We start from the raw sequence: 25,797 nt of genomic DNA on the forward strand, positions 1-25,797 counted from the left end.
TTCCGCTTGTTGGCCTCCCACCACCTTCGGCTTGATATTGAAGGTCTTCAGCCACAGGCCAAAGTGGGGGCAGATGCGGAGGAAAGCCTCACACACGACGATGAACGCCGAAATGTTGAGGATGAAATTCGGGGCCAGATCATGAAAGTCCAGCCCGTAGTACAACATAAGACCGCGGACGAATGGATGGAGGGCAAACCCTAGTCCGCGGAGGAAGTGGTGGAGGAAGACTACTCTCTCATGAGGTTCCGGGGTAGGGACGATCTGCCCCGCAGCGGGCAGCCGATGCGCAATATTCGCGGCTAAGTATCTGGCTCCGCGCAGCTTTTTGATGTGTCCCTCCGTGACGGGGGAAGCCATGGACATGTTTGGAGAAGGTTGAGGAGAAGGATGTGGACTTGGGCGTTGGAGCACGAGTGCGCAAGAATGGATGAGCAAGGAGGAAGAAGGTGTGGGTAGAAAAAGGTTAAATCTTATCCCTTTATAAGGGTGGCCGAAACTATGCGCCCCCACTAGCCTGGTAAAACCCGCTTATCCCCAAGCGCCGTAATTGATGGCACAGTTGGGTTACCCATGCCCGTATTGATGAGAATCCCGTAATAAGAGGGACTTGATCTCTGCTTTGACAAGACGTGTCAAGAGACTGCCTCGCGTTATGTGCGGGGCTGGTTAAAGAAAAACGGTTGGAATGGACGCCGGGCCATGGCACGATGTCATGTTGCCAAAACGTGTCAGCAGATTAGATTTGTGGAAATATTATTCTCTCTACAGTGGTATGTGGAACTTATTTTGCAGGGTCGGACACTATCCTTGTATTAAAAATTCTTCCGTGGTATATTCGGAGGAGGAACCTGCCTTGCAATGCCGAGGACAACACTACGCGCCGGACTCATCGTCATTGAAGCCTGGTTCAGGGGCTACTGAGGGAGTCCTGGATTAGGGGGTCTCCGGACAGCCGGACTATATCCTGTGGCCGGACTGTTGGACTATGAAGATACAAGATTGAAGACTTCGTCTCATGTCCGGATGGGACTCTACTTGGCGTGGAAGGCAAGCTAGGCAGTACGGATATGGATATCTCCTCCTTTGTAACCGACCTTGTGTAACCCTAACCCCCTCCGGTGTCTATATAAACCGAAGGGTTTTAGTCCATAGGACGACATACAATCATACCATAGGCTAGCTTTTACGGTTTAGCCTCTCCGATCTCGTGGTAGATCAACTCTTGTAATACTCATATCATCAATAATAAATCAAGGATGACATAGGGTTTTACCTCCATCAAGAGGGCTCGAACCTCGGTAAAACATCGTGTCCCCGGCCTCCTGTTACCATCCGCCTTAGACGCACAGTTCGGGACCCCCTACCCGAGATCCGCCGGTTTTGACACCGACAGTTGGTGTGATGAAGTTTTGTTGGATTTGATCCGCGGATTTCATGTGTTGTAGGTAGATCTACCTTTCCCCCATCTTTCCCCCAATTTCCATCCACAAAATCTCTCGAATTTTGCCCTGAATTTGCCTCTTCCACGCGGTGTTCGTCGAGTTTGTCCATGAATCATGAGCCCGGACATCCGGCCCGAACCCCCGGACATCCGGCCCTCAAGCCCGGACATCCGGCCCATGACAACAAGATCTCCATCCACCGCCCCGTTTTTTGTCCAAATTTCGCCAAATTTTGTTCCGGTGCCCACATTCACTTCCGCATACCACCATCACTTCCACATAGCACTACCGTTTCCCACACACACCACCATCGCTTAACCACTATCAACTCCGACAATTTGGTCACGTTTTGCTTTGAGAATTTGAGTTGCGGTTCCGTGTCCTATTGTGTTTTGGCTATTTAGGTACGGTTCGACATCGACATCACCGCTGCTCATCTTCGCCACGGACGCGTCATCGACAACAACCACTTCACCATTTTGACACCATACTGTAAGCAAGAACGGTAACCTCATCTTGGTATCGTGATATCTCATCATTATACATTCTTGCCATTACATTGATAACCACCATAGCCCAATTTTGCGTATCTTACCCATCGAGACTAGCCTTTGAGTACGACACCTATCTTCACACATATATGGCGGAGCATCCTACGGACATCACCATGTCATGAGTCCGTTTGGCAAGTGACACGTGCAACATCTACTTCACATACATAAAGGTGAATCATCTCCTTTACCCGTGCTCACTTGACACCTTCGAGGATGGTATACTACTTGGCACTCCACTCGTGTGCATGCATAGGTATTATCGAAACACTACGGACGACGAGGAGGAGTGCAAGCCCCAAGGAACAACTACACCATTCGCGACGGAAGCATGGAAGCAAAGACGGAGACAGCTCCCAGGACCCGGACATCCGGCCCCTGAAGATTTCAACGGCAGCAGCAGCCCTGCAGCCGAAGTGCTAAAGGCCCCGGACATCTAGCGCCTCGCCAACACCTGGACATCGGGCCTCGCCCCCGGAAATCTAGACAAGTCAATCCAGAGAGCACCATGGCCAGCCCTGTCAGCCTGGACATCCGGCTCCCCGTGAAGCCCCAGACATCCGGCCAGACGCCCGGACATCTGGCCCCCTGCCTGCGTGCAGTGCCTCTGGGCTGAGGCCCATGCACCCCTTCGCCCCTTGGACTATATATAGACATCCCCCTCATCCTTTCTAGGGTTAGCAAAGATTATCTCATTTAGAGATAGATCTTTGCTCATCCATACAAATCTACTCCACGAGAGAGACCGCGACCTCTACGGAGAAGATCCACCTTGGATTCAAGACGCTTCACGGGAAGATCCCCTCGTGGATTCAAGACCTCCTCACGGAGATGAACTAGTTACCCTATGTATCGTCCTTTGCTGGATTTGGACCGTGTATCTCTTTGTGTTTCGAGGATCTAGCACATGTGTGATCGCTTCTTGTCTATTTGAGTGTTTCCTCTCGTTTCGCCTCATGATTTCCCTCGCATTTCCCCTCGTGTTCTTCGCGTTCTCATAGGATCCCCTCCAACTGTGAAAGATTGGGCGTCTAGGGTTCTACCCTACATCATCTTGGTATCATGAGCCACGTTGATCACGTATTTGGATCCCCTACCCCTCTTTTTCTAGCTTGATTTTGTTGCGTTCTTCCCCGATTTCGAAAATCCCCATCAAAAATAGCCCCAATTTTTTTGTGATTTGTTGGTGTGATGAAGTTTTGTTGATTTTGATCCATGGATTTGCTTGGTTTCGAGTGGATCTAGCATATCCCCTAGTCTCCCCACTTTCCATCCATGAAATCCATCAAATTTTGCCCCAGAAATCATCAATTTCCGCCCACAATTAGAAAATTTCCGCCCCAAACTAGATTTGGAATTGTCGGGCCGAACATCCGGGCCTCAGGCCGCATATTCGGGCCATTGGGACGGACATCCGGGCCCCAAGTCGAACATCCGGCTCCAGGAGCACGAAATCCGCACGGTTCTGGACATACACCCCCGGATATCCGGCCCCCACCCCCGGATTTCCGACCCCTGGGAATTCAGCCTTCCCGTGCTTCACCATTTTGCCCATAACTTCCACATCCGGAGTCCGATTTTCGCGTTCTTTAGCGCATTGAATAGATATTGACACCCCCATCCATCTAGATAGGCTTCAAGACCATTTGACTCTATAAAAGGTTTGGAACTTTGGCATCTTTTCCTAGGGCTCCCACCATATCGTCTGCAAAACCACCATAGCCTTTTGCAACCTAACCAATTTTGTTCCCCATTATATTAGTGGTTGTTTGAGTTGTGATTTGAGTCTCCTAAGGCATTTAGGCTACTTAGGGACGGTTGCTTCTTCATCAACCACCACCATAACTTCCACATAGGGTTGCCCACCATACACTTCCGCCACCCCAACTTAACCCAATTTTGTTTGTGTTGTGAGTTGTGTCTCCTAAGGTGTTTCGGCTACTTAAGGACCATGCTTCCAACTCCGACTCCGTGTATAGTCCACCACCTTACCTTCCATTTCCGCATTGCATCCTAGAACCCATCATTGCTTTTTCGCAACCACCACCGCATTCCTGCTACAACCATTTGACAATTGACGTTTGAGATTTTGAGTTCACGGTTTTTTTCCGTTTCCTAAGGTGTTTCGGCTAATTAGGGACGGTTCTACATCAAGAACACCGCCACTCATCATCGCAACAGACAGTAACCTCAACGACACCATTTTATATTCCCCTTGCAATTGCTTGTGTCACTTGCCTATCGAGACTAGCCATTTGAGTATTGCCGGCAACGTTACTTGTGCACATTAGTGATCATCGATCTATACCTTCCATTGCATACATACCATATCATATTGGTATCATCTTGGTATCATATCATCTCTTGTGTCACAAGATTGTTCCCGCATATACACAATTGCTGGCTTGGTTTGTGCATTTCACATTGTGGACATATCCATAAAAAGAAGAAGAATAAGCTTTTAAGTGAAAGAAAAAGAGAGCAAAGAAGCTTGTAAGCAATAGCCATAGCATCATACCACATTGCATATAAGTTCATCTTGGATCATCTTGAGAGAAACACCGGGAACCATACATACATAGCATACTTAGGATAGAAAGTTTATCCATTTTGCATCTTATAGGTTGTGCACAAGTGTCGTATCTGCCTACTGAGCAATCGTGCTAGCGTCTCTCTTGAGTTGTGCAACACGAGCGTTTTCCGTGGATTCCACATTTTGTGCTCATTCCTTGGTTGCATGACCCCATTTATCTATCCGTGTGTGTGTTTTCGTGTGCCACATATTGCTATTGGTCTACTTGTTGCACTTGCAAATTTGTGAATCTCTTTCAACTTTATTGACTCTTGCTAACATTTTGCATCAAATTTTTGTGCCACTATCCTCACCGAGCTCCACCATAAGCCTTATTTGTGTAGGTGTGAGAAATTGACAAGAACCGGTAACAATTGTGCTATTTCCTTGTTACATTATTGAGTGATCATTGATCCATCTTCAACATTTGTTAAGGTACATTTGGTCTAGTTCTTCTCTTTCTCCCACTCACATTTGCCTGAGTCTTGTGATGGATAGGCAAGGCATTTCCCCTTCGGTCTACACCAAGAACGACGAGTCCAATGCCAAGAAAAACTCCACTGACGCCAAGATGCAAGCTCAAATGGAGGAGATCAAAGCCTTCATCAAGTCCTACAAGCGATCTCCTCATATTTGAGAAGACGCTCAAGTACACATGCTTCCAAGCAACCATCTTCGGCAAGGTCACATCGGCATCGACACCATCACCACCACAAACGTGAAGGTCAAGAGCTCAACACCAACAACCGCTCGACGACTTCACCATCTCCCTTTGAATCTTCACCAAGCGACTTCAAGGCATCTTCGCCTTTGGATATACGACATCTTATCCAACAAGCACCTCAAGACTACGCTCAAGAGAAGGTCCCCAAGCTCAAGTCCGCGACTTCCACGAGCTACTACAACCTCGACACCGACCATGAGATTCCTTTCTATGGGACCCTAGAAAGCGAGGAGTATCTCGAGTGGGAGCGTTTGATGGATGACTACCTCAAGCTACATCAAGTTCCTCCTGAAGATCAAGTGAAGTGCGCCACAAGGAACTTCCACGACTACGCATCATCATGGTGGCTTCACACACCTTTGGAAAGCTACGACATGAGTTGGCCTGTAACACCCATGATGCGGCTATATCTCCCATGTGTCGAGGCACGACTTAGAGGCATAACCGCATGGTGGTTTAGTCGCAAGAGGGGTAATCTTCACAAAATCCCATGTACTGAATAAGAAAGGGATAAAGAGTTGGCTTACAATCGCCACTTCACACAAATAACAAGTTAAACATACATCATCCAGGGTACAATCAAGGTCCGACTACGGAACCAAAATAAAATAAGACAACCCCAAATGCTAGATCCCCGATCGTCCCAACTGGGCACCACTACTGATCAACCGGAAAAGACACATAACAACGACCAAGATCTTCATCAAGATCCCACTTGAGTTCGGTTGCATCACCTGCACTGGTATCATTGGCACCTGCAACTGTTTGGAAGTATCTGTGAGTCACGAGGACTCAGCAATCTCACACCCGTGAGATCAAGACTATTTAAGCTTATGGGTAGGATAGGGTAATGAGGTGGAGCTACACCAAGCACTAAGCAAATATGGTGGCTAACATACGCAAATAAGAGCGAGAAGAGAAGCAACGCAACGGTCGTGAAGCTAGAAGTGATCCTGAAACTACTTATGTTCAAGCATAACACAAGACCGTGTTCACTTCCCGGATTCTGCCAAAAAGAGACCATCATGGCTATACACGCGGTTGATTCATTTTAATTAAGTTAAGTGTCAAGTTCTCTACAACCGGATATTAACAAATTCCCATGTGCCACATAACCGTGGGCACGACTCTCGAAAGTTTATACCCTGCAGGGGTGTCCCAACTTAGCCCATCACAAGCTCTCACAGTCAACAAAGGATATTCCTTCTCCCGGGAAGCCCCGATCAGTCTCGGAATCCCGGTTACAAGACATTTCAACAAATCCCGATAGGAGTCGCACGTATCTCGTTCTCAGGGCACACTGAATGGGCAAGACGTCAGGTTGGCATAGACCCTGATTGCCCAAGGGGCGCTAGACATCGCCCAGGTTGGACCAACACTCAGAGGAGCACTGGCCCGGGGGTTAAAATAAAGATGACCCTTGATTCTGCAGAACCCAAGGGAAAAAAGGCTTAGGTGGCAAATGGTAAAACCAAGGTTGGGCCTTGCTGGAGGAGTTTTATTCAAAGCAAACTGTCAAGGGGTTACCATAACACCCAACCGCGTAAGGAACACAAAATCAAGGAACATAACACCGGTATGACGGAAACTGGGGCGGCAAAAGTGGAACAAAACGCCAGGGAAAAGGCTGAGCCTTCCACCCTTTACCAAGTATATAGATGCTTTAAAATAAATAAGAGATATTGTGATATCCCAACATATCCATGTCCCAACATGGAACAAACTTCAACTTCACCTGCAACTAGCAACGCTATAAGAGGGGCTGAGCAAAAGCGGTAACATAGCCAAACAACGGTTTGCTAGGAAGGTGGGTTAGAGGCTTGGCATGGCAATATGGGAGGCATGATATAACAAGTGGTAGGTAGTGTGACATAGCGATAGAGCGAACAACTAGCAGGCAAAGATAGAAGTGATATCGAGGGTATGGTCATCTTGCCTGAAATCCCGCAAGGAATAAGAATGAGTCCATGAAGAAGACAAACGGACGTAGTCGAACGAATCTTCACAACTCCGGAATGAAACCGAAGCTAACGAGAGAAGCAACCCGGAAAGAAGCAAGCAACAAGGTAAACCAACAAGCATAAACATGGCATGATGCACAACTAAGTATGATGCATGTCTGGTTTAAAAAGGCATGGCATGGAAAAATGCAACAACCAAAACTACAAATTAAGTGGAGCTCAATATGCAATGAGTTGCATATTGACGAAACACCACATGACTTATTTAGTTCACTCCCGGTTATGTACCCAACAAAATTAAATGTTCTTAGCATTGCAAGAGGTGAAGCACAATTAAACTACACTATCTAAGCAATTTCAGTGGGGCCGGAAACATCAAACAACAATTCCGGTAAATCCCCATATGCATTTAGCAATTTAATGGAACAACAATTTAAGCATTCTTGATGTTGTTATCATGATGCGGATGACCTTTGCTAGTTTTATGCAATTTATATGAAAATGTTGATACGAGCATGTTATGAAACATTTGTCATCATGGCGGAAACGAAAGGGGTGCCACGGCAACGAATCCGAAAATGATGCCACGACAACATATCGATTCCTGGTACTCGATTGAGATGTCGGTGCAAGGAAACAAGTATGAGATGTGTGGAAGGTGCAAAGGTGACGAGGAGTGATCCCGGTAACCGTGTGTCCCACGAGACGACGGTATGGCAACGGGGAACATGCAAGAAAACACGCCAGGCACGGTGCAAACGCGAGTATTTCATACAACATATGCATTCGTCCACGGGCGGTCGTTCTCGATGGTATACCTTTAAAGCATGCATATTCAGAACGGTTCAAGTTCGTAGTGGTACACGGGTCTTGTCGGATCCACACGACGGTAGTCGTACACAGTGCGTACATGTTCGGGCCGCGGTAGTGGTACATGTTTCGAAGGTGAACTTGACGAATCCGTTGTTTCTGAAAGCGATAGTAGTGGAACTTGGCATTTGTGCTACAAGGGTCTTCAGTGACGGTACATGTACATGGTCCACAAGTCGTTGATCGTTCGGGGTCCGACTTGCCAGTCTTTCCGGCATGAAGGGGTATGGTCTTGGGGGCCTTCGATGGACTTGGAGAAAAAAAAACCTGAAGGCGCTGCTCGTTGGACTTGTGACAGAGGTCAACAGGGAGGTCAGGCAGGAACTCGTCAGGCAGCACAGGAGGCAGGAGAAAAGGCACGGAGGCGCTGCTGGAGATGGTGGCGGAGCGCCCTACTCGTCCTTCAGGTCACCGGTGGCTGGGTCGTGCTTGCCGAGGTCCGACAACCGACGCGCGGGCGCATGGCATGCTGCTGGTGATGCTTGTCACAGGCACGCGCGAGGAGGAAGGAGAGGAGACCGGTTCAGTGGCGAGGACGATGCAAGGGAGACCCGGCAGGCTGCGGTGCCCGGCGGCCCTGTCGATGCGGCGGGGCGGCGAGGTCGACCCTCGCGTCCATGGCGGCAAGGAGGAAGGCCAAGGAGGAGGCACATGGGCGGGGGTGACAGCAGCAGGGTTTGGCAGGGGACTAGACGGAGGGAGGCCGGGCATACATGAGCTCGGGCAGGAGAAGGAGGGCCGGGGAGGTCCTGCGGTGGTGCTACTGCACCGGATGACGACGACGAAGTTCTGTGACAGCGCGCGAGGAACCGAGTCGAATCGGCTGGAGTTGAGGCAGAGGAGCAGCGGGGCGAAGGAGAGGCCGCTGGTGGGGGTCTGGCACTGCAGAGGGAGGCGGTGGTGGCGCTAGGTGGAAGGAGGGGAAGGGGATAACGAGGAGATCGAGCGAGGCAGCAACGCTCGCTGTCTCCTGGCGGCGCGAGGGAGATCGATGGGAGACGAGCGAGAGAGGAGGGTCGAGAAGGAGGCGGTAGGCAGAGGGAGAGATGGGATTGGGGAAGGGGTACGCTAGGGTTAGAGCCGGTGGGGCACTGGCTGGGCTTTAGGAAGGCTGCGGTGGCCTGGGCCTCGGGCCAATTTGGTCCGGCTGGACACAAGTGGCGACTGGGCTTCTCTCTTCCTCCTTTCTCTTTTCATTAACTGAGAACTAGAAGAAAGGAAAGAAGACAAGAGAAGGTTGGAAGAAGAATTAGGGCATGCGGTTAGTTTTTTCCAGACTCATAAAAATGAGTTTGAACCAGGAAAAATAGAAGTTTGCATGATTCCAAGATTTAAACTCAAACTCGTTTGATTTAAATTCAAATGATTTGAATAGGAAGTGAGCCTTGGGAAGGTCCAAAAATGTTCGTATTTTTGGTGGAGCTCCGGAATATGATGAAAGAATATATGGCAAGGTTGGAGACCGAGGATTAAGATAACAAAGGCATTGGGATAATTTGCAAATGTGTTATGGTGAATTCCGAATTAAAGAGATATTTAATATAGCTCCCTAATATTGGGAGGATATGTTATAAAGAGAAGTCACCCTTCCCTTGATTTAAATAGATCAACCATCTATGCAATTTATTAGTCAAGTTGAGATGCAAAGATTAATGACATGATGGCATGATGACATGATGCAAAGATGAATGCAACAGACAAAATAAATCACCTGACGAAACTCGGAAAACATGGAAGGCAACGAAATTACTGGAAGGCATCTGGAGCGTCGGTCTCAGGGCGTTACATGGCCCAAGACAAATAGAGTTTTGCGACGAGAGTTCGTGCCTCCAACCTACATGGAACAACTTCGACGCCAATTGGAGAACACCATCCAAGGATCCAAGTCCATCGACGAGTACTGCAAGGAGATGAAGCATGCCTTGCGACGAGCCGGCGTGGACGACCCCATTTCGATGAAGTTCCACTTCATGATGGGATTGTACAACGACATCTCCAAGATGATCTTCCTCAAGAACTACAAGCCCCTCGACGACAACTACATTGGTGCTCTCAAGGCGGAGCAAGAACTCATGAAGGCCAAGGCTTCTCCACCCCAAGCTCACTTTGCAACGACCAAACTCCATGAGAACGAGCATGAGGCTAGTACCACCACGATGTCCAAGCCCGATGAGCTCCAAGACGATGCTCCCAAGTTCGACTTCACCACCATCCCTCTTTGTGGCATTGATGATGCCGAGTCTACTTCGACTCTTTTTCAAGATGGTGTGGCGACGACTATGACTATGGAGCCATTCGGGGACCAAGCTTTGGAGGTGAACGGCATGGTGACGAGCAAGGATGATGCTTCCATCTTTGGAGACGAGAGTGATGACATGCCATCTTTGGCCTTCATCCACGGCGACGATGACGAGATGATCGAGCATGGGATTTTCCCTTCGGCCCTGGAGGAGAGTGATGATGTGCCATCTTCGGCCTTCATCCACGGCGTCGGCGATGAGATGGTTGAGTATTTCACTTCAACTGTGAAGCTCTATCCGTGTCTGCGTTTCCATGTGCCATATATTGCTATTGGTCTACTTGTTTCACTTGCGAATTTGTGAATCTCTTTCAACATTATTGACTCTTGCTAACATTTTGCATCAAATTTTTGTGCCACTATCCTCACCAACCTCCACCATAATCCTTACTTGTGTATGTGTGAGAAATTGACGAGATCGATACCAATTGTGCTATTTCCTTGTTACATCATTGAGTGATCATTGATCCATCTTGATGCGGAGCGTCCCAAGATCATCCCCATGGACACACCCACACCTCCAACGACACCACTTGGACTAATGACACGAGCCCTAGCCAAAGCTATCGAAGATAAGGTGAACTCACTCCTCTCCGAACTTCCACTTTCTATGCATGAGACATGGCTACTACCTAAGTCCGAGGTGTTGTGCATGATTAGATACCAAGAGGGTCCCCCCAAAGATGTGCATGAAGATGTACAAGTCCCCAAGTCCACGGAAGAGGAGAACCAACGGAAGGAGCCAAGAGCATCTCCCAGGCCCCAGACGTCCGGCCCCTGGAGCGTCTTCCACTACAGCAGCCCAGCCGCAGAAGGCTACAGGCCCCGGACATCCGGCCCCGGCAACCCGGACATCCGGCCTCTCCCGAGCCCCCGGACATCCGGCCACCGACCCGAAAATCCGGCCCCTCCGAACCCGAGAGCAACAAATGCCACCGCTCCAGCCCGGACATCCGCCCCCCAGCCCAGACGTCCGGCATCGCCTGAAAGCCCAGACATCCGACCCGACCAGCCCGGACATCCAGCCTCCCCTGTCTGCGCATAGTGAAGGGCCGAGGCCCGTGTATCCCTTCTCCCCCTAGACTATATATACTCCATCCCGTACAACTTTGTAGGGTTAGCAAAGGATTAGCTCATATTTCGTGTGAGAGCTTTGCTCATCCACTTGGTTACCTTCTCCTCGGAGATTCGAGCCTCCACCGGAGAAGATCCCCAAGAGGATTCAAGACCCCTCTTTAGGGAAGAACCTCAAGACCTCCTCACGGAGAAGAACCGGATACCCTTGTATCGTCCCTAGTTGATCGTGGATCATATATCTTACCTTATGTACTCGAGGATCTAGCCCATGTGTGACTTGTTGTTGTTAGCTTGAGTGTTCCTCTTGTGTTTCCCCTTGTGTTTTCCCTCGTTTCCCTCTTTGTGTTCCTCGTGTTCTTCGCGGGATCCGCTCCTTTCATGAAAGATCGGCCGATTAGGGTTCCACCCTACATCATCTTGGTATCAGAGCCACGTTGATCACGATTTTGGAGCCTCCCCGCTGTGTTTCTAGCCTTGTTTTGTTGTTTTTCATCCTAATTCGAAAATTCGCCACCAAAAATAGCCCCAATTTTTTTTGTGATTTGTTCGTGTGTTGAGATTTTGTTGGTTTGGATCCGTGGATTTGCTTTGTTTTGAGTGGATCTAGCTTCCCATCCTTTTTCCCCGAATTTCCATCCACAAATTCATCCGAATTTCGCCCGGATTTAACCTCTCCACGCGGTGTTCATCCCTTTCGTCCCCGGATCAAGAGCCCGGACATCCGGCCCGTAGAGCCCGGACATCCGGCCCCACCCAGATGTCCGGCCTTCCACCCGGACATCCGACCCCTGGCAGCAACATCTCCATCCACCGCCCCGTTTTCCGCCCAATTTCCACCAACTTTTGTTCCGGTGCCCACCATATACCATATACACTTCCGAATACCTCCACCTCTTCCGCATAACCCAACCATTTTTGGACCGTTTCGCTCTCCGACACATTTGCTACTTTGAGGTTTGAGAATTTGAGTTGCAGTACCATATCCTTTTGTGTTTCGGCTATCTAGGTACGGTTCGACATCGACATCACCGTCGCTCATCTTCGCCACGGACGTGTCCTACATCATCACCGCCATCCTACATTGTCATCAACAACGACCACCTCGACTACATCCTGGTATTCGTGCCACCATTTTGACACCATACCGGAAGCAAGACCGGTAACCTCATCTTGGTATTGGACATATCACTCTTGCCATTACATTGATAGCCATCATAGCCTTACTCCTTTGCGTTGCTTACCCATCGAGACTAGCCATTAAGTATTGCCGGCAACGAGAATTGTGCACATTAGTGATCATACTTCCCATAGCATACATACATCATTGTTGCATATATTGGTATCATCTCTTGTGTCACAAAGTTGTCATCGCATACCCATTTGCTATCTTGGTTCGTCAAACATTGCATGAGAAAAGAGCTCAAACATCAAAGAGCCAAACAAGCTTTTAAGCAAAGAGGAAAGATAAGCAAAGAGCTTTTAAGCAAGAACCATAGCATCTTACAACATTAAGATTGTCATACTCGATCATCTTGGATCATATCATAGCAACACCTTGCATACAAAATATTTGGGATAGAAGTCGTTGCATTTTTGCTAAGTAGGTTGTGCACAAATTCTTGTATCCGCCTATTGTGCAATCGTGCTAGCGTGTCTCTAGTGTTGTGCAACAAGAGCATTTTTGTGGATTCCACATTTTGGCTCACCCTTGGTTGCACAACCCCACTTATCTTTTTGCGTGTGTGTTTCCGTGAACCTTATATGCTTGGTCTACTTGTTACATTGCATCTTGCGAATCTTCTCCAACATTATTGAAGCTCACTTACAATTGCATCAAATTTTGTGCCACCATCCTAACCAAGCTCCACCAAAAGATTTTACTTGTGTAGGTGTGAGAAACCGACAAGAACTTGTACCAATTGTGCTATTTCCTTGTCCTACATTGGAGTGATCCTCGATCCACTTTCAACTTTGGTCAAGGTACATTTGGTACTCGTTCTTCTCTTTCTACCACTCACATTTGTCTTGGAATGATGGATAGGCCAAGTACTTCTACCAACCCACTCTTCATGGAGCAAGACGACATGAACTCCTTCGTCACCAAGAGTCACCTCTTGGTGCACAACGTGCTTTGCATCAAGAGCAACAAGCTATGAGTGAACGCGTCGACAACCTTGCCGCCAACTTGCGACTTTCCGAGCAACGTACAAGGGACTACTTCGACCACAAGCTCGACGATCACAAGCAAGAGAATGACGCAAGGATGGATGAAATTCGTGCTTTGTTGCTCAACCGCTCGTCTTCCACTTCAAGAAGGAGCCGTTCAAGCCGCCACTCTGACTTCACCCTCTCCGGCTCAAGTACACCGACATCAAACACTCTTCGCCGGGCTGCGTGCACCGATCGTCAAGCAAGCCTCAATCCGCTACGCGACACCGACTCTCAAGAGCGCCGACAACGTCAAACTCAAGAGGCCATTGCGCTAGCCTGAGAACAGCAACGACAACGCCAACATGAAGAGGAAGAGCAAGCACGTCTACACCAAAATGCTCAAGATGCCGAGGCACAACGTCAAGAACAACAACTCCGTGATGCTCAAGCACTTGCGGCGCAACAAGCTCTACGCGATTCGAGTCGAGCCGTTGCTGACCGAAGCCGACAAGCCCGTGAACAAGAGGAAGCACTTCGCAAAGAAATTCAAGAATGAAGATTTCAAGCTCGCGTGCATCGTCTAGTTCCTCCTCGAGCTCGACAAGCTCCTCCACAAGCTCGCCAAGAACAACAAGTCAATCAAGAGCATGAAGACAATGGAGATCCTCCACGACAAGAACACCATGAAGATAACTACCCCCCGCGCCAAGAGCACCACGAGTTGCACAATCATAAACAACATGGGCGTCATCATCCCCGACCCCAAAACAATGAAGAGCAACGTTATGGCAAACTCAAGTTCACCATGCCCAAGTTCAACGGAAGCAACGATCTCGAAGAGTAACTTTCATGGGCATTGAAGGTTGACAAGATCTTCCGTTTGCACAATTTTGAAGAAGAGAAGAAAATCGCGATGGCATCCCTTGAGTTCCAAGACTATGTCCTCATTTGGTGGGAACAAATCATAGAGCGCCGAGAGGCAAGAGGTGAACCACCCATCACTACTTGGGCGCAAATGAAGGATGTCATGAGAGCACGCTTCGTGCCTACCTACTACAACCGCGACCTCTTCAAAAAACTCCAACAACTCAAGCAAGGAACAAAGAGTGTTGAAGAATACTACAAGGAGATGGAGATTGCAATGATAAGAGCCAATGTCATGGAAGATGATGAGCAAACAATGGCATGTTTCTTGAACGGACTCAGTCATCCTATCAAGAAGATTGCCGACTTCCAACCATACTCAAATCTCATCGAGCTAGTACACCAAGCTACCAAAGCGGAATGCCAAGTGCAAGATGATTTCAAGTATGCGAAGTTCTCATCCAAGTCATACAGCTTCTCCAATAACCAAGCTTGAACGACTCCAATACCGACTACAAGACCTTCTACTTCCAACATCGACAAGTCGACTTCCAAGAAAGCTTCATCACCTACAAGCCATCCTCCTACGGGCAACTTCAAGCCGAGAGCTTCATCATCATCAACCCCAACCGACGAGACCGTCAAGATGAGTTCCTTCAAGTGTTTCACTTGCGGAGGCTGAGGCCACAAGTCCTACGAGTGCACCAACAAGCGAACCATGGTCTTCAACGACGATGGCACTTATGACTCCATGAGTGAAGGCGAAATGGAAGCCCTTGAGCAAGTCGCCATGCACCGCCAAGTGAACAATGAAGAAGAACAAGTCTTTTGTGATGAAGACTCAAGTCCCGCACTTGTTGTCTCCAAAGTCTTGACTCTCCAACATCACCAAGAAGAAGACCAACGATGCCACATATTCCACACCAAGGCCGGCATCAATGGACGATCCGTTAAAGTCATCATCGATGGAGGGAGTTGTCATAATCTCGCAAGTGAAGAACTTTGCTCCAAGATCCAATTGCCCAAGACGAAGCATCCACATCCATACAAAGTGCAATGGCTTAGTGACTCTGGCACTATCCAAGTCGATCACCGAGTACAAGTCTCCTTCAAGATCGGCGCCTACGAAGACACCTTGGAGTGCGATGTCGTTCCAATCACCGTTTTTCATCTTCTCCTTGGACGGCCATGGAAATTCGATAGAGGAGTCGTCCACAATGGCCGAACGAACCACTACATCTTCAAGATGAAGGGCAAGGAGTACGTCCTCCGTCCAATGTCGCCAAGTCAAGTGATCGCCGACAAGCAAGCCACCCATCGTGGAGATCATAGTGAGAGAGCGAGCCACCAAAAAGATAGTGAGCGCCACAAGCCAAAATTGAGTGCCTCCACGATGAGCGAAAACAAGAACCTAGTTCTATTTGCCACCAAATGTGAGATGAGATAAGTGTGTGAGAACCCATCTAGTGTCCTACACTACGTCCTCGTGTGCAAGGACAATGCACCACAAACTAACACTTCTCACACTCTTCCTCTAGTGTTGTCTTCTCTTTTGCAGGAATTTCAAGATGTTTTCCCCGATGAGCTACCTACGGGTCTACCTCCTCTATGAGGCATTGAGCACCGAATCGACCTCATCCCCGGAGCACCTCTTCCGAACAAAGCTCCATACCGTGTCAACCCCGATGAAACAAAAGAAATACAAAGGCAAGTAAAGCATCTCATAGACCATGGACATGTGCGTGAAAGTTTGAGCCCTTGTGCCGTTCCGGTCATTCTTGTGCCAAAATGTGATGGTAGTTTTCGCATGTGCTCCGATTGTAGACCTATCAATGCTATCACCGTTCGCTATAGGTATCCCATTCCACGCCTAGATGATATTCTTGATGAGCTTAGCGGTGCCACTATATTTTCCAAAACTGATCTTAAGAGTGGTTACTATCAAATCCGCATACAAGAGGCTGATGAATGGAAAACCGCCTTCAAAACCAAGTTTGGTTTGTATGAGTGGTTAGTCATGCCTATGGGTCTTTCGGAAGCACCGGGCACTTTTATGCGCCTCATGAATCATGTCTTTCGCCCTTACATTGGTATATTTATTGTGGTCTAGTTTGATGGCATTCTTGTGTTTAGCAAATCTATCAAAGAGCATGTCACCCATGTCCGCACCATTTTGCAAACTCTTAGAAAAGAGCGCCTCTATGCTAATATGGAGAAATGCCTTTTTGGTGTTGATAAGCTCGTTTTCTTGGGTTTTGTTGTTTCTTCTAAGGGTGTTCATGTTGACGAGTCCAAGATCAATGCTATTAAGACTTGGTCGCAACCAACCAACTTGCATCAAGTGCGTAGTTTTCTTGGCCTTGTGGGTTTCTATCGTCGCTTTGTGAAGGATTTTAGCACCATTGCTTCGCCTTTGCATGCTTTGAGAAAGAAGAATGCGCCTTTTTTTAGGAACCATCCCAAGATACCGCATTCAATGAGCTTAAGAATTTGCTTACTCATGCTCCCGTGCTTGCGTTACCCAACTTCGACAAGCCTTTTGAAATTCATTGCGATGCTAGTGGTAATGGCATAGGAGACGTGTTAACGCAAGAGAAGCGCCCCATAGCTTACTTTATTGAGAAACTTTCCGGAGCGCAACTCAATTACCCCATCTATGACAAAGAGCTATATGCTTTAGTCCGTGTTTTGCATGAATGGGAACATTACCTTCATCCCCATGAGTTTATCATTCATACCGATCATGAGACTCTCAAGTATCTTAAGGGACAAACAAAGTTGAACAAGCATTATGCTAAATGGAGTGAATTTATTGAGTCTTTTCCCTATGTCATCAAGTACATCAAGGGTAAAGAAAACATCGTAGCGGATGCTCTTTCCCGCATATGCATGCTTGTCACGCAACTTGAGTTAGATGTCGTTGGCTTCGAGCATATCAAAGACTTGTATGAGCATGCTGCAACTTTTGCTACTCCTTATGCCAAGTGTTTGTCGAATACATCTTGGGAACGCTATTACATCAAAGACGGCTATCTTATGAGAGCTAACAAACTTTGCATCCCCGAGTCCTCTCTTCATTTGTTGCTTTTGCAGGAATCTCATGGAGGAGGCTTAATGGGACACTTCGGACGCGACAAGATGTTCGCCACACTCTCAAAGAGCTACTTTTGGCCAAAGATGTTTCGGGACATCAATCGTTTCACCAACCGATGTTCTACATGTCACAAAGCTAAGTCCAAAGCTCAATCTCATGGCCTCTATATGCCTTTACCAATTCCATACCAACCATGGAAAGACATTAGCATGGACTTTGTACTTGGTTTGCCTAGGACTCGAAATGGGAAAGATTCCATATTTGTCGTTGTGGACCGTTTCTAAAAAATGGCACATTTTATTCCTTGCAACAAGATAGATGATGATTCACATGTTGCTAATCTCTTTTGTAGGGAAATATTGCGTCTCCATGGTGTGCCAAAGACTATCGTCTCGGACCGCAACGTCAAGTTCCTTAGCTACTTTTGGAAGACCCTATGCGCCAAGTTCGTAATCAAGCTACTCTTCTCCACGGCGTACCATCCTCAAACCGACGGCCAAACGGAGTGACAAACCGCACACTCTCCGCTCTCCTTTGAGTACTCATCAAGAAAAACATCAAGGAGTGGGAGGAGTGTCTACCCATCGCCGAGTTCGCCTACAACCGAGCAAGACACTCAACAACCGGCAAGTCCCCTTTCGAGGTCGTCTACGGATTCAACCCTTTGTCACCATTGGATATTCTCCCTCTACCACTCCAAGAGCACATCAATTTGGACGCAAATGCACGAGCGACCCATCTCAAGAAGGTGCATGAAGATACAAGAAACACCATCGAGCGCCAAGTACAACGCCTTGCAACCAAGCTCAACTCCAACAAGCACCCTATGATATTCAACATTGGAGACCTCGTGTGGTTACACCTTCTCAAGGACCGCTTTCCCCAAGAACGCAAGTCCAAACTTCGACCACGGGCGGATGGACCATTCAAGGTTCTTGCACGCTACAACAACAACGCATACAAGATCGACATCCCTCGTGACTAGTACTCCGTGAGCGACATCTTCAACATCAAAGATCTCTCGCCCTACCATGGTGATGAGGATTTCGATCCGAGGATGGATCTTCCCCAAGGGAGGGGAGATGATGCGGAGCATCCCAAGATCATCCCCATGGACGCACGCACACCTCCAACGACACCACTTGGACCAATGACACGAGCCCGAGCCAAAGCTAGCGAAGATAAGGTGAACTCACTCCTCTCCGAACTTCCACTTTTCTATGCATGAGACATGGCTACTACCTAAGACCGAGGTGTTGTGCATGATTAGGTACCAAGAGCCCCCCCGAAGATGTGCATGAAGATGTACAAGTCCCCAAGTCCACGAAAGAGGAGAACCAACGGAAGGAGCCAAGAGCATCTCCCAGGCCCCGGACGTCTGGCCCCTGGAGCGTCTTCCACTACAGCAGCCCAGCCACAGAAGGCTATAGGCCCCGGACATCCGGCCCCGGCAGCCCGGACATCCGGCCTCTCCCGAGCCCCCGGACATCCGACCACCGACCCGGAAATCTGGCCCCTCCGAACCCGAGAGCAACAAATGCCACTGCTCCAGCCCGGACGTCCGCCCCCAGCCCGGACGTCCGGCGTCGCCTGAAAGCCCGGACATCCAGCCCGACCAGCCCGGACATCCGGCCTCCCCTGTTTGCGCACAGTGCAGGGCCGAGGCCCGTGTATCCCTTCTTCCCCCTAAACTATATATACTCCATCCCGTACAACTTTGTAGGGTTAGCAAAGGATAGCTCATATTTCGTGTGAGAGCTTTGCTCATCCACTTGGTTACCTTCTCCTCGGAGATTCGAGCCTCCACTGGAGAAGATCCCCAAGAGGACTCAAGACCCCTCTTTAGGGAAGAACCTCAAGACCTCCTCACGGAGAAGAACCGGCTACCCTTGTATCGTCCCTAGTTGATCGTGGATCATGTATCTTACCTTATGTACTCGAGGATCTAGCCCATGTGTGACTTGTTCTTGTTAGTTTGAGTGTTCCTCTTGTGTTTCCCCTTGTGTTTTCCCTCGTTTCCCTCTTTGTGTTCCTCGTGTTCTTCGCGGGATCTTCTCCTTTCATGAAAGATCGGCCGATTAGGGTTCCACCCTACATCACATCTTCAACATCAGTCAAGGTACATTTGGTATAGTTCTTCTCTTTCTCCCACTCATATTTGCTCGAGTCTTGTGATGGATAGGCAATGCATTTAATCTTCGGTCTTTGACAACAATGACTACGCGAACAACTACATCACCAAATCGTCAATCTTCGATCTACAACGATAAATGCAAGGCGCACAATCAAGATTGCGAGGGTGCATTGACAACCTCACCATCAAGCTGCGTCACTCTGACCTACGTACAAGAGACTACCTCAACAACAAGCTTTCTGCACAAAAGGAGGAGGAAGATGCAAGGATGGAGGAGATTCAGACCTTGTTGATAAACCGTTCTTCCCCTTCATCATCCTCAAGGAGACGGTGAGAAAGTCGATTATCTTCGGAGTGCCCATGCGATGCAAGTGCAAGTCGTCCACACCCACATCTACATGGCGACCATCATCATGTTTGTGATCCACATCGTCATGAACATCAAGTCACCTCCAAGCAACATGTGCGCAACGACGAACACCATCGAGCTCAAGTACGACAATGACACCATCAACGTGAAGATGCTCGATATGCGCCTACCTACAAGTCCCAACAAGCTCTACATCAAGCTACGACCAAACTTCATGAGCACAAGAGAAGACCGTGAGACAAGCACCACCAAGGCGATGCTATGAATACTACCACCACCATTTCGGCATCTACGCCAAGTGTTATCAAGGCATCTTTGCCTTTGGACGTACGACATCTTCGCCTACTTCCCATGAGTTCGCCTACTTCGACATCTTCAACAACAAGGCGACCACCTACGAGCGAGGGAGACACTTCCATCTTCGGAAGCCCCTCAAGGAAAATGACCGAGCAAGGGAATTTCCCTTCGGTCATGGAGACGAACCACGAGGTGCCACATCATATGGGCTTCCAACAACAAGATAATGACGAGAAGGTCGAGCTAGGGCCATCCCCTGGCGACAAGCATAACCTCTTCAACAACATGAAGACGTCGCCCCAATATGTCCCCTACTCCGAGTCAAGCTACGGACCGCACATGAGACTTTATCTTTGGTCTTGGAGGAGAGTGATGTTTTGCCACATCCTACGACATTCATCTTTGGAGGTGTTATGGATGAGGAGGTTGAGCATGGGACTACCCCTTCAACCAAGGTGGCGCTAGGAGTTGAGTTCGGAGACATTTGCACCAGCATCTCTCCGACACCCACATATGAAGAGATGCCCCAATTCCCATGTGAGGAGAGCCACCACCACATAAGTGACATGAGTGACTCCACCATATGTGACATTGAGTGCATTTCCTATGAGAGGATGAGTGTGACCACCACTAGCCCCACACATGAGAGCATGCCAAACATCCTATGTGAGGTTGAGAGACATTTGTGTGACTCCACCAAACATATGAGTGAGAGGATCCTTGAGGGAGTGAGTGAGCCACAACACCTAGTGAGTGAGGTAGTTGAGACGACATGTGAGGCCACTATGATTTCTAACGACTTAACCTCTACTCCGAGTGTGTTTTCTTCTTTGGTGCTAGGTCTCCTACATGACAACATGCCTATCCTCGATGAGTCCATACCCTGAATGGAGACAACGATGGCCATGGTGGAAGAAGATGCACCCCCACATGGTACCATCAAGATGAAGATGACAATGAGTGTATCTTCGACACCTCACCTACAACACATGAGCGATGATCTAAAGGTAACATAGGTGATGGTACTTCACTTGTCCCACCAGTGGACTATCTTGCAAATGAGTGCTTGCATGATGATGATCACCTTATGGATTCACCAGATACTATGTCTTCTACATGCTTAGATATGCCACATATTTATGATGAATATGATGATGAGCATGTTGAGTTGCCTAGTTGTGATGCTATGCTCCATACGATATCATGTGAAAATTCTTTTGGTTAGATCATGTTTGACAACCATTTAAACTTGTCATATGCGATGAGGGAGATCTCTCATATTGCATCATTTCAATCTCAACATAGTAAATATGCATGCCCCATTAAAATAAATCCCATTTGCACTTATGGCATACATGACGAGATGATGGTCATTGGCTTGTGTTTTTCATGTGATGATATTGCCATGCTTCCTTTACATGATTTGCGCAATTCATCTACTATGCCATTCCATGATCACATTGTTCCAAATATGCTTTGTTTTGAATGTTGTGAATATTCTCCATATGATGTTTCCACTAATGATCATGAAGAGACCCCCATAGTTTCCTCATACATATTAGGAGATTTTGATACATCCTATCCTTTAAATGCTTCCCATAATTGCTTGCACCATATGCATTCCATGAATAACAATGCTCTACATATCTCTCATGATGCATTACACAATTTGAGTATCCATTATGCTATACATAATAAAAAAACTCTCATGATGGATGACATGTTTCTATATCATGCATCGCATTTATTTGAGCATTGGCTATTTTGTGCTAACCAACACATGCACATGCGCATCATGCTGGATGATGCAGCAAAGTAGCGTAAGTATTTCCCTCAGTTTTTGAGAACCAAGGTATCAATCCAGTAGGAGACTACACACAAGTCCCTCATACCTACACAAACAAATAAGAACCTCGCAACCAACGCGATAAAGGGGTTGTTAATCCCTTCAAGGTCACTTACGAGAGTGAGATCTGATAGAGATAATAAGATAAATATTTTTGGTATTTTTATGATATAGATTGAAAGTAAAGATTGAAAAATAGAATAGATTGGAAACTTATATGATAAAAGATAGACCCGGGGGCCATAGGTTTCACTAGTGGCTTCTCTCAAGATAGCATAAGTATTATGGTTGGTAAACAAATTACTGTCGAGCAATTGACAAAAAAGTGCATAATTATGAGAATATCTAGGCATGATCATGTATATAGGCATCACGTCCGCGACAAGTAGACCTAAACGATTCTGCATCTACTACTATTAATCCACACATCAATCACTCTCCAGCATGCATGTAGAGTATTAAATTCATAAGAACAGAGTAACGCATTAGGCAAGATGACATGATGTAGAGGGATAAACTCAAACAATATGATATAAACCCCATCTTTTTATCCTCGATGGCAACAATACAATACGTGCCTTGCTGCCCCTGCTGTCACTAGGAAAGGACACCGCAAGATTGAACCCAAAGCTAAGCACTTCTTCCATTGCAAGAAAGATCAATCTAGTAGGCCAAACCAAACTAATAATTCGAAGAGACTTGCAAAGATAACCAATCATACATAAAAGATTTCAGAAAAGAATCAAATATTGTTCATAGATAAGCTTGATCATAAACCCACAATTCATCGGATCTCGACAAACACACCACAAAAAGAATTACATCGAATAGATCTCCAAGAAGATCGAGGAGAACATTGTATTGAGATCCAAAGAGAGAGAAGAAGCAATCTAGCTAATAACTATGGACCCGAAGGTCTGTGGTAAACTACTCACACATCATCAAAGAGGCTATGGTGTTGATGTAGAAGCCCTCCGTGATCGATTCCCCCTCCGGCGGAGCTCCAGAAAAGGCCCGAAGAAGGGATCTCTTGGGTACAGAAGGTTGCGGCGGTGGAAGTAGGGTTTCGTGGTGCTCCTGGATGTTTTCGGGGTTTATCTATATATATAGGAGGAAGAAGTAGGTCGGTGGAGCTGCGAGGGCCCCACGAGGGTGGGGGCGCACCTCCCTGCCTCGTGGCCTCCTCTCTTCTTTCTTAACGTCTACTCCAAGTCCCCTGGATCACGTTTGTTCCAAAAATAACTCTCCCGAAGGTTTATTCTGTTTGGATTCCGTTTGATATTCCTTTTCTGCGAAACACTGAAATAGGCAAAAAAGCAGCAATTTGCACCGGGCCTTGGGTTAGTAGGTTAGTCCCAAAAATAAAATAAAAGTGTATAATAAAGCCCATTAAACATCCAAAACATATAATATAATAGCATGGACATTCAAAAATTATAGATAGGTTGGAGACGTATCAAGCATCCCCAAGCTTAATTCCTGGTCGTCCTCGAGTAGGTAAATGATAAAAACAAATTTTTTGATGTGGAATGCTACCTAGCATAATTCTCAATATAATTTTCTTTATTGTGGCATGAATTTTAAAATCCAAGAGATTCAAGACAAAAGTTTAATATTGACATAAAAATAATAATACTTCAAGCATACTAACTGAGCAATCATGTCTTCTCAAAATAACATGGCCAAAGAAAGTTCATCCCTACAAAATCATATAGTTTGGTCATGCTTCATTTTCGCCACACAAGAATGCTCTCATCATGCACAACCACGATGACAAGCCAATCAATTGTTTCATACTTTAGTAATTTCAATATTTTTTCAATTTTCACGCAATACATGAGCGTGAGCCATGGACATGGTACTATGGGTGGAATACAATATGATGATGGGGGTTATGTGGAGAAGACAAAAAAGGAGAAAGTCTCACATCGACGCGGCTAATCAACGGGCTAGGGAGATGCCCATCAATTGATGTCAATGCAAGGAGTAGGGATTGCCATGCAACGGATGCACTAGAGCTATAAATGTATGAAAGCTCAACAAAATAAACTAAGTGGGTGTGCATCCAACTTGCTTGCTCACGAAGACTTAGGGCATTTGAGGAAGCCCATTGTTGGAACACACAAGCCAAGTTCTATAATGAAAAATTCCCACAAGTATATGAAAGTGACAAAACAAGAGACTCTCTATCATAAAGATCATGGTGCTACTTTGAAGCACAAGTGTGTAAAGAAAGGATAGTAGCATTGTCCCTTTTTATCTCTTTTTGGGCCTTTTTTATTTGGCCTTTCTCTTTTTTTATTTGGGACAATGCTCTATTAATGATGATCATCACACTTCTACTTATTTACAACTCGATAGTAGAACAAAATCTGACTCTATATGAATGCCTCCGGCAGTGTACCGAGAAGGGCAATGAATCAAGAGTGACATGTATGATAAATTATGCTTGGTGGCTTTGCCACAAATACGATGTCAACTACATGATCATGCAAGGCAATATGACAATGATGAAGCGTGTCATAAATAAACCGGGGGAAAGTTGCATGGCAATATATCTCGAAATGGCTTTGGAAATATCATAATAGGTAGGTATGGTGGCTGTTTTGAGGAAGATATAAGGAGGTTTATGTGTGATAGAGCATATCATATCACGGGGTTTGGATGCACCGGCGAAGTTTGCACAAACTCTCAAGGTGAGAAAGGGCAATGCACGGTACCAAAGAGGCTAGCAATGATGGAAGGGTGAGAGTGCGTATAATCCATGGACTCAACATTAGTCATAAAGAAGTCACATACTTATTGCAAAAATCTATAAGTCATCAAAAACCAAGCATTACGCGCATGCTCCTAGGGGGATAGATTGGTAGGAAAAGAACATCGCTCGTCCCCAACCGCCACTTATAAGGAAGACAATCAAAGAACACCTCATGTTTCAAATTTGTTACACAACGGTTACCATACGTGCATGCTACGGGACTTGCAATCTTCAACACAAGTATTTCTCAATTCACAACTACTCAACTAGAACACTTTAATATCACCATATTCATATCTCAAAACAATCATCAAGTATCAAACTTCTCATAGTATTCAATGGACTTTTTATGATAGTTTTTATTATACCCATCTTGGATGCCTATCATATTAGGACTAATTTCATAACCAAAGAAAATTACCATGCTGTTATAAAGGACTCTCAAAATAATGTAAGTGAATCATGAGAGATCAATAATTCCTATAAAATAAAACCACCACCGTGCTCTAAAAGATATAAGTGAAGAACTAGAGCAAAATTATCTAGCTCAAGAGATATAAGTGAAGCACATAGAGTATTCTAATAAATTTCGATTCATGTGTGTCTATCCCAAAAGGTGTGTACAACAAGGATGATTGTGGTAAACTAAAAAGCAAAGACTCAAATTATACAAGACGCTCCGAGCAAAACACATATCATGTGGTGAATAAAAATATAGCCTCAAGTAAAGTTACAGATGATCAAAGACGAAAGAGGGGATGCCATCCGATGCATCCCCAAGCTT

The sequence above is a fragment of the Triticum urartu genome, chromosome 2 (assembly GCF_003073215.2).
Source record: "Triticum urartu cultivar G1812 chromosome 2, Tu2.1, whole genome shotgun sequence".
Lineage (NCBI taxonomy): Eukaryota > Viridiplantae > Streptophyta > Magnoliopsida > Poales > Poaceae > Triticum > Triticum urartu.